The 9,038-nt window shown below is 47.7% G+C and overlaps 1 long non-coding RNA gene across 1 annotated transcript in view; it reads left to right on the top strand.

Annotated features, from left to right (window-relative positions):
• Positions 1-9,038, top strand: part of LOC103796169 (uncharacterized) — a 19,884-nt gene extending 10,846 nt beyond the window's left edge. Inside the window, exons 3-5 of the long non-coding RNA XR_004731231.3 lie at positions 6,416-6,582; positions 7,586-7,673; positions 8,560-9,038. This is a non-coding gene — a long non-coding RNA (uncharacterized LOC103796169). The remainder of the gene's footprint in view (positions 1-6,415; positions 6,583-7,585; positions 7,674-8,559) is intronic.

Below are 9,038 nucleotides of genomic sequence, written 5' to 3'. Positions count from 1 at the left end.
TCCCCCTTCACCCTGGTACAGGGGTCTGGGTCTTGAGAAGCTCCCATGGTCTGAAGTATTTTCTCAGAATTTCCAGCTTCTGATTTGACCCACCCAAAGCATCAATAACAATGATAATTACCACCCTTAGCACAACCCCTATGGTGCACTAGCCTCTGGGCTATCACTCTACTGCCCTCATCTTAAATATTTACAACTCTGAAGGCTGGGATTGTTGCTTTCACTTTGCAGTCCGAAAATGAGGTTCTGGGAGGTCCCTTGCCCACCTGCACACAGCCTGAAAGTGAGAAGGCTGGGTCTTGAACCCCAGGCCACTCTGCATCCAAACACCATGAATGCCTTTTCCCCTGGCTAGCTACTCATTCCCACAATGGCCTGAGTGCTTATGGGAGAGGGCAGCTCCTCCCTTCCATCCCCCACTTTATAAGGTTCTGATGAAGCTCTCAGTCACAGAGCCCAGTCCCCTCATAGAAGGCCTGGACTTGTGGAGAATTCCATTTTCCCACCCACCTAATTGGCCCAGGAAGAGTATAGGGCCCAACTGGACCAAATAGAGCCATTTCCCTGGGATGCATAAATCGATTCTGGGAGAAAGCAGTCAGCCCACCTTGGAATGGAAGCTCCAAAGGTATGATCCCAGAGCTTCCTACCCTGTATTCCCTGCCATGTGAGGAAGAAAAGGAGGATGAAGAAGGAATAGAAGAAACAGGTAGTGGGGTGGAGATGGGGTGCCGTTTGAGTCCCTGAGCACACCCTGTCCTTCTCAGATAGGAAGCCAGTGAATCCCTGTTTCCTTAGGCTTGTCGGAATAGGGTCTCTATCTACTCTTGCAATTGGAGCGATCCTGTTTCCACCGCAATGTGCTGAGTCCTGTGCTGTTGTTACAGGGGGTACAAAATTAATAAATATTCCTGTCCTCCAAGACTTAACAATCTAGGCAGGGAACAGCGGGTTGGCAGTAGCCGTGGGTTCTCTTGCTCTGCCTCAAACACGTGGTGGCTTCCCCTCTCTGAGCTATGGTTTCCCCATCTTCATCATGGAGGTATGTGGGAGCAGGGAGCAGGAAACATTGGGCTCTATGTTCTGCAAGACTCTCTCCAGATCTACACAAGTACATTTCTTAAAAAAAAATTGAGACCAGGTGAGGTGGCTCACACCTGTAATCCCAACACGTTGGGAGGCCAAGGCGGGCAGATCACCTGAGGTCAAGCATTCAAGACCAGCCTGGCCAATATGATGAAACTCTGTCTCTTCTACAAATACAAAAATTAGCTGGGCATGGTGGCAGGAGCCTATAATCCCAGCTACTCGGGAGGCTGAGGCAGGAGAATCGCTGAAACCCAGGAGGCAGAGGTTGCAGTGAGCCAAGGTGGTGGCGTTGCACTCCAGCCTGGGAGACAAAAGCGAGACTTTGTCTCAAAAAAAAAAAGAAGTATATTTGCAAACTATCCATCTGACAAAGGTCTAACATCCAGAATCTATAAGAAACTCAAACAGATCAACAAGCAAAAAGCAACCCAATTTAAAAATGAGCAAAAGGCTGGGCATGGTAGCTTATGCCTGTAATCCCAACACTTTGAGAGGCCAAGGTGGGAAGTATTGCTTGGGCTTAGGAGTTTGAGACCAGCCTGGGCAACAGGCTGAAACCACACCTGTTTTTTCAAATTAATAATTAAAATTTTTTTAATTAAAAAAATGAGCAAAAGATATGCACAGACACTTTTACAAAAAGACATCCATGTGGCCAACAAGCATATGAACAATGTTGAATATTACCATCATTAGAGAAATGAAAAGCAAAACCAGTATGAGATACCATCTCACACCAGTCAGAATGGCTATTATTAAAAAGTCAAAAACTATAGGTGCTGCTGAGGTTGTGGAGAAAAGGTTATGTGTACACACTGCTGGTGAGAATGTAAACTAGTTCACCTGCTGTGGAAAGCAATCTAAAGAGTTCTCAAAAAACTTAAATAGAACTACCATGTGACCCAGCAATCCCATTACTGGGTACACACCCAGAGGAATATAAATTATTCTATCATAAAGACACAGGCACACGCATGATCATTGCAGCCCTATTCACAATAGCCATGACACAGAATCAACCTAGATGCCCATCAACAGTGGACTGGATAAAGAAAATGTGGTACATATACACCATGGAATACTATGCAGTTGTGAAAAATGAGATCATGGCCTTTGCAGCCACATGGATGGAACTGGAGGCCATAATGCTAAGTGAATTAACACAGGAACATGAAACTACTGCACGTTCTCACTTTTAAGTGGGAGTTAAGCATTGAGTACACATGGATGCAAAGAAGACAACATTAGACACTGGAGCCTATCTGAAGGGGAATGCGGGGAGGAGGGTGAGGACCGAAAAACTCCCTATCAGGTATTACGCTGATTACTTGGGTGACAAGTACACCAAACTCCCACAACATACAATTTACCCATGTAGCAAACCTGTACATGTATACCTTGAATCTGTAAGTTGGAAAGGAAAAGAATTTGAGACATGTGCCACACAGTCACCCTGTTAAAGTGTACCATTCGGTGGTTTTTAGTATATTCACAAGGTTGTGCAACCATCACTACTTTCTAACTTCAGATCATTTTCATCCATCACCCCAAAAATAAATCCCATACCCGTTAGCACTCTTCATTCCACCTACCACTCCAGCCCCTAGAAACTGCTAATTCTTTTTGTCCTTATGGATTTTCCTATTCTGGACAGTTCAAGTTTATTTTCAAGTTCATCTATTTGTAGCATGTAATCATATCCTTCATTTCCTCTTATGGTGGCTTAGTATTTCATTGTATGGATAGACCACATATCGTTGATTCGTTCATCAGTTGATGGACACTTGGGTTGTTTCTACTTTTTGGCTATTACAAATAATGCTTCTGTGAACGTTCACGTGTAAGTGTTTGCATGGGATACATGCTTTCAGTCTCTTGTGTATGTACCTAGGGATGGAATTGCTGGATCATCTGGGAACTGTATGACTTTAGGGGAGCTGTCAAACTGTTTTCCATAGTGGCTGTACTTTTTTTTTTTAGATGGAGTTTCACTCTTGTTGCTCAGGCTGGAGTGCAACAGTGCAATCTCGGCTCACTGAAACCTCTGCCTCCCAGGTTCAGGCAATTCTCCTGCCTCAGCCTCCCAAGTAGTTGGGATTACAGGCCCCTGCCACAATGCCTGGTTAATTTTTTTAGATAGAGTCTCACTCTGTCAGTGAGTGATAGAGCCTCACTCCAGGCTGGAGTGCAATGTCATAATCTCGGCTCACTGCAACATCCGGCTCCTGGGTTCAAGTGATTCTCCTGCCTCAGCCTCCTGAGTAGCTGGGATTACACGTGCCCGCCACCATGCCAGGCTAATTTTTTTGTTTTTTTAGTAGAGACAGGGTTTCACCATGTTGGCCAGGATGGTCTGGAACTCCTGACATCAGGTGATCCATCCGCCTCAGCCTCCCAACGTGCTGGGATTACAGGCATGAGCCACTGCGCCCAGCTGTGGCTGTACTATTTTTTTGTTTTGTTTTGTTTTTTTGAGATGGAGTCTCATTCTGTTGCCCAGGATTGAGTACAATGATGTGATCTTGGCTCATTGCAACCTCTGCCCCCTTGTTCAGGTGTTCTCCTGCCTCAACCTCCCGAGTAGCTGGGAATACAGGCACCTGGTTAATTTTTGTATTTTTAGTAGAGACGGGGTTTCACCATCCTGGCCAGGCTGGTCTTGAGCTCCTGTCCCTGTGATCCACCTGCCTAGGCCTCCCAAAGTGCTAGGATTTCACGCATGAGCCACTGTGCCCAGCCACTGTAATATTTTACATTATGAGGGTTCCAATTTTTCCACATTCTTGACAACACTTGTTAATATGGTATTTTTTATTATAGCCATCCTGGTAAGTGTGAATAGTATATTGCAGGGTGGTTTTGATTTGCATTTTCCCAGTGACTAATGGTGTGGAGTATCTTTTTATGTGCCTATTGGCTATTTGTATATCTTATTTGGAGAAATAGCTATTCAAATATTTTGCCCACTTAAAAAATTATTTGTCTTTTTCTTGTTGAGTTGCAAAGAGTTCTTTATGTATTCCACTTACTAGAATACTAGACCCTTACCACATACTTCCTGTGCAAGTATTTCTCCCATTCTGTGGGTTGTTCTTTAACTTTCTTGATAATATCCTTTGAAACACAACATTTTTAATTTTGATAGAGTTCAGTTTCTCTGTTTTTTTATTTGGTCGCTTGTACTTTTGGCATCATATAGAAAAAAAGCCATTGTCTATTTCAAGGTCACAGGGATTTACATCTACGTTTTCTCATAAGGATTTCCTAGTTCTAGCTGTTACATTTGGGTCTTTGATCCATTTTGAGTCAATTTATGCATATGGTGTGAGATAGAGATCCAAATTCATTCTTTTGCACATAAATATGTTGTTCCCCCATCATTTGTTAAAAAGACTATTCTTCCTCCATTGATTGTCTTAGCACTCTTGTCAAAATCAATTGACCAGGCTAGGTATGGTGGCTCATGCTTGTAGTTCCAGCAACTTGGGAGGCCAAGATGAGAGGATCACTTGAGGTTAGGGGATTTGAAACCAGCCTGAGCAACATAGTATCTCTACAAAAATTAAAAAAAAGAAAACTAGCTGAATGTGGTGGTGTGCACCTGTGGTTCCAGCAACTAGGGAGGCTGAGGTGTGAGGATCACGTGAGCCCAGGAGACTGAGGCTGCAGTGATTGGCGATCGTGCCACTGCACTGCAGCCTGGGCAACGGAACAAGACCCTGCTTCTTTAAAGAAGAATAAAAGTCAATTGGCCATAGATGTATGTGTTTATTTCCACAATTACTTGTTAAGTGATATCTAGGAAGTAAGTTACAGTAGGGTCCACGTAGTCACAGCCATGTTAAGGATGTGGCAGAGGGAAGAGGATGGATGAGCAATTTGGAGTCCTGCAGCCCTTTGTTTCCATTCCAGATCTGCTGTCACTCAGGCAACTGGTTTCATTTTGCCTTTTAAGAAGTGAAACAATATATCACATAGGACACATTCTCATGAAAAACACCCACATCAGAATGTCCCTAAGCCTCAGTTTCCTCCTCTTGTCATGTCTAAGCCCCAGAGCTGGCATGAGGCCTAAGTATGGGGGTGGGGGACAGTGGGGAGAGGAAGGGTATTCAAATGGGGTCAAGGGCACAAGGAATAGCTTGGAGGCTGGAAAGAGGAGCCTACAGGCCAGGAGTGATGTTGAGAGGCTGCCTCTCTTGTCCTGCTGTTGATGAAAACACAAGACTCTGGTCATGGCTCAGAAGGCATAGCTCAGAAGACACCTCCCACATCCCCCTGGGGAGCCTCATGGTACAGAGGCCAGCCAGGCCCTCCAGGTAGAGCCTCCCTCACCCCCGCGTTGGGATCAGTATGTCCGTGAGCATGCTGTTGTCTGCGCTCAAGCCTGGGGCTGGGAGGTTGTTGGGGGCCAGAGGGGGGCTTTTGTTCCTTGTTTTGCGTGTGAGTGAGCAAGATGTGCAGGTGAAGAAGACCGTGCCTAAGGAAGGTAACGGGCAGCACATTTGTCGAGCATCTCCTATTTGCCAGAAGGCACTTTGTGGACTTCATCTCAGCTTCCAACCATCCAGAGAAACAGGAGTTATGAGACTCATCCCCATTCCACAGGACAGGAGACTGAGTCAGATGGGAGGACACGTTTGCCCAGGCTCACACAGCCAGCAGGTGACAGGACTAGGATCTGAACCCAGTTCCATCTGTCCTGAAGCACATGCTTGTCTATAATGCCAAGCCACTCTAGAGAAGAGGCAGAAAGAGGAGGGGGGCGAGACCCAGGGCAGCCCAGCAGAGGGACAGTCACACAGAGGACACTCAAGAGAGGCAGAAATGAAAAACCAGAGTAGAAAGAGCATAAGGCCCTGGAGCAGGTCCTCAGGGAGCAGCCAAGGGCCAGGATGGCCGGAAACCAGCTCACAAACCTGGAGCCAAGAACCATGCTTGGCCTGAGATGTGGTGGAAAAGTGCTCACCTCAAGATACTGGCAGGGGAAGTTGGCATCGGGGGAGCAGGGTCAGCCTGGGAAGAGGACAGCAGGGTCGGATGGCCAGGAGCTGCCAAGCAGGCCAATCATCTGGCTCTAGTAACAGCTTGGCTGCTGGACGTGCAGAGTGGCAGGCCTGAGGATGGTCTCAATCTCCTGACCTCGTGATCTGCCTGCCTCGGCCTCCCAAAGTGCTGGGATTATAAGCGTGAGCCACCGCTCCCGGCCTTCCCTTGTATTATTTTTTTTCCTATACAAAGAAATGAAAGGAAGGAGCTAGTCCAAAAACAAAACAAAACAAAAACTTTCTGGGCGCGCAATGCATGCTTCTAATTTCCTCCACAGACACTGAGCCCCTTCAGCAAGGGACTGTACCTCCTTCTCTTCCCCAGCCTAACTGTGGACCTGAATCAGGGTTAGGCTGAACATGATGAGTGACTGCAATGTTGAATATCACCGTGGTGGGTCACAGAAAGTCAAAACAGGAAGGAACCCTGGAGATCATGAGATAGGTAAGTGCTGAGTCCAGGCCCTGGGGTGTTACAGGCACACAAAAAATTAATGTCCTCCCTTTAGAGGTCATCTTGTCCAACCACCATCTTTGTTTTTAAAGTTGTTTAAGTGTGCAATTTACTTTAGTATATTCGCAAAGTTGTGCAATCATCTTGCCACCCAATCCCAGAACATCGTCGTCACCGCAGAAGAAGCCACACTCCTAGTAGCAGGCATGTCCCGGTCCCCTTCCAACAGGCCGTGGCAACCACCAATTATCCTATTTTAAAAACAGAGAAACTGAGGCCCAGAGTGGGCAGTGCCTTACTAATGTCACATTGCCAGCCAATGGCAGAGCCAGGCTAGAGCCCAGGGCCTCCTGACGCCCCACCTACTACAGTCAGGCAGCAAGTCTGAGCTCTCCCTGGCACCCTCAGCATACTCTGAGACCGACATGAAAGAGGGGTTGGGCAAAGGCCTGTGGAATGGAGGCCCCTGGGTAAGAAAGACCATACAATCTGTAACTGTGCCCTTAAAGTCCGGAGCCTGCTGTTCCCAGAATGGAGCCAAGGGTGTTGAGGAGCAGGAGACACATGGAGGGATCATTTCCTTCTGTCCCCTGCTTCTACAAAGCTGGCATCCCTCCAGAGCTGGGAACACCCTTCCCCAGCTGACCCCAGGCTCCCTCCTCACCTCTCCAGTGCCCTCTCAAAGGCCCTGTTCATAGTGAGGCCGCCCTGACCACCCTATTTAAAACTGCAAACAGGCTGGGTGCAGAGGCTCATGTTTGTAATCCCAGCACTTTGGGGGGCCAAGGTAGGAGGAGTGCTTGAGCCCAGAAGGTTGAGGCTGCAGTGAGCCACGATTGCAGCACTGCATGCTAGCCTGGGTGACAGAGCAAGATCCTGTCTCCAAGAAAACTCCCCAAATCCCAAAAAACAAAAATCACTGCAAATCGGCCCTGTACCTCCCCACTGGCACTCTGTGTCCCCTTGCCCTGACCCATGGCATTTTCCTCCATAGTGCTGGCCTCCACTCAGCTGACAGCCTGTATCCGTTCCTTCTTTGCCTGGTGATTGTCTGTCTTCCCCACCACGGCAGCTCCATGCAGGTAGGGGTTTTGTCTGTTTGGTTTTCTGCCCTACCCCAGCTCCTAGAATAGTAACTGCCATATAGAAGGTGTTTTGTAAACACTGGATGGATGGATGGATGGATGGATGGGATGGCCTTTGTTGCATTTGATTCTAATCAGTAATGATCAGGGGAAGGGCTATCATGCCTGGTTTTTAGATGGCAAGATGAGGTCCATCTGGGAACTAGAGGTGGGCTATGTTCTCCCTTGACCTTGGTCCTGTCACGGGGAGTCTGGAGCATGAGCAAGGTGGGCATGAGAAAGCCCCTGCTTCCAGGTTCTGCCATTGATTTTAGGGCCCCAGAAACCAGAGCCAGTTCAGAACCCAGCCTTTACTCCTTCCTGCAATAATTCAGCAGTTTTCACTTTCCATGCCTTAGCCAAAATGGAAAAAGAAAGAAAGAAAAAAGGCAGTACTATTTTTTTCAAATGGACTTAGCTTTGTGGGCTCCGACATGGAAACTGCTGTCCACGATGCCATGGGCCCCAAGGCCTCTGGGTAGCATTACTGCCGCTTTATACGGCAGGCTGGTCACAGGGTCCACACTCCTGTTCCCAGAGCTCTGTAAGCACCACAGGCAGATGGTGGCTCCATCGACAAGCCTGGGCCCAGATCTCCAGAGTCAGGATAGAGCCAGGCACTGGGCAGGCAGGGGCAGACTGATAGCCCAGACCTGTTGTCCAAAGGTCTTCAACATCCACCACTCACAGGGTCTATGGCAGATCACAGGGTGAGCGCGTGGGTCTGTGTCTTTCCATGGGGAGCAGAGGGTCAGAGTAGTGTGGGGCCCTCCCCATGGTCATGTACACAGTCCAGGAGTGATAGGCTTGGCCTTGAACTTTATTTTCTGATTCTAAATTCTAGGGTCTACTAAAGAGGAGAAGGCATGGCTCTTGCCCAAGACAAGCTGACAGTCTGAGACTGGTGTGAGGAAGCCACTTGATCAAGTCTAAGTCTTCATTTTATAGTTCAAGAAACCAAGTCTCAGAGGGGGGCAGGGACTTGTCCAAGGTCACACAGCCAATCCACAGCCCAGACAGTGCTGGATGCAGTCTCTGGATTCCTGGCTGGGAGTATTTCTACAATGTCCTGCACTTAAACAGTTCCGTTTGGCGGAAGCTCTGCTGTTCTGGAAGAGACACCAGGCCTTTCCAGAATCCTGTCCAAGGCTGTCTTCCAGCATCTGCTGTCAAGGCGCACTCCTTAGGGAGCAGCTGTTGGCAAAGTGAGGGGAGATATTGATTATGTCTAGGGTTGTGGGGAGGGTGGTTTGGGGAAGTAGGGGGGATGGGGAAGAGCAGTGGAAGTTTCTCTGAAAAACTAAAAGCGTATTTATTTATTTA

This window comes from Callithrix jacchus, chromosome 10 (assembly GCF_049354715.1).
Source record: "Callithrix jacchus isolate 240 chromosome 10, calJac240_pri, whole genome shotgun sequence".
NCBI classification, from domain to species: Eukaryota; Metazoa; Chordata; class Mammalia; order Primates; family Cebidae; genus Callithrix; species Callithrix jacchus.
The sequence above is the reverse complement of the archived record's forward strand: the minus strand, read 5'-3'. Positions and strand labels throughout refer to the sequence as shown.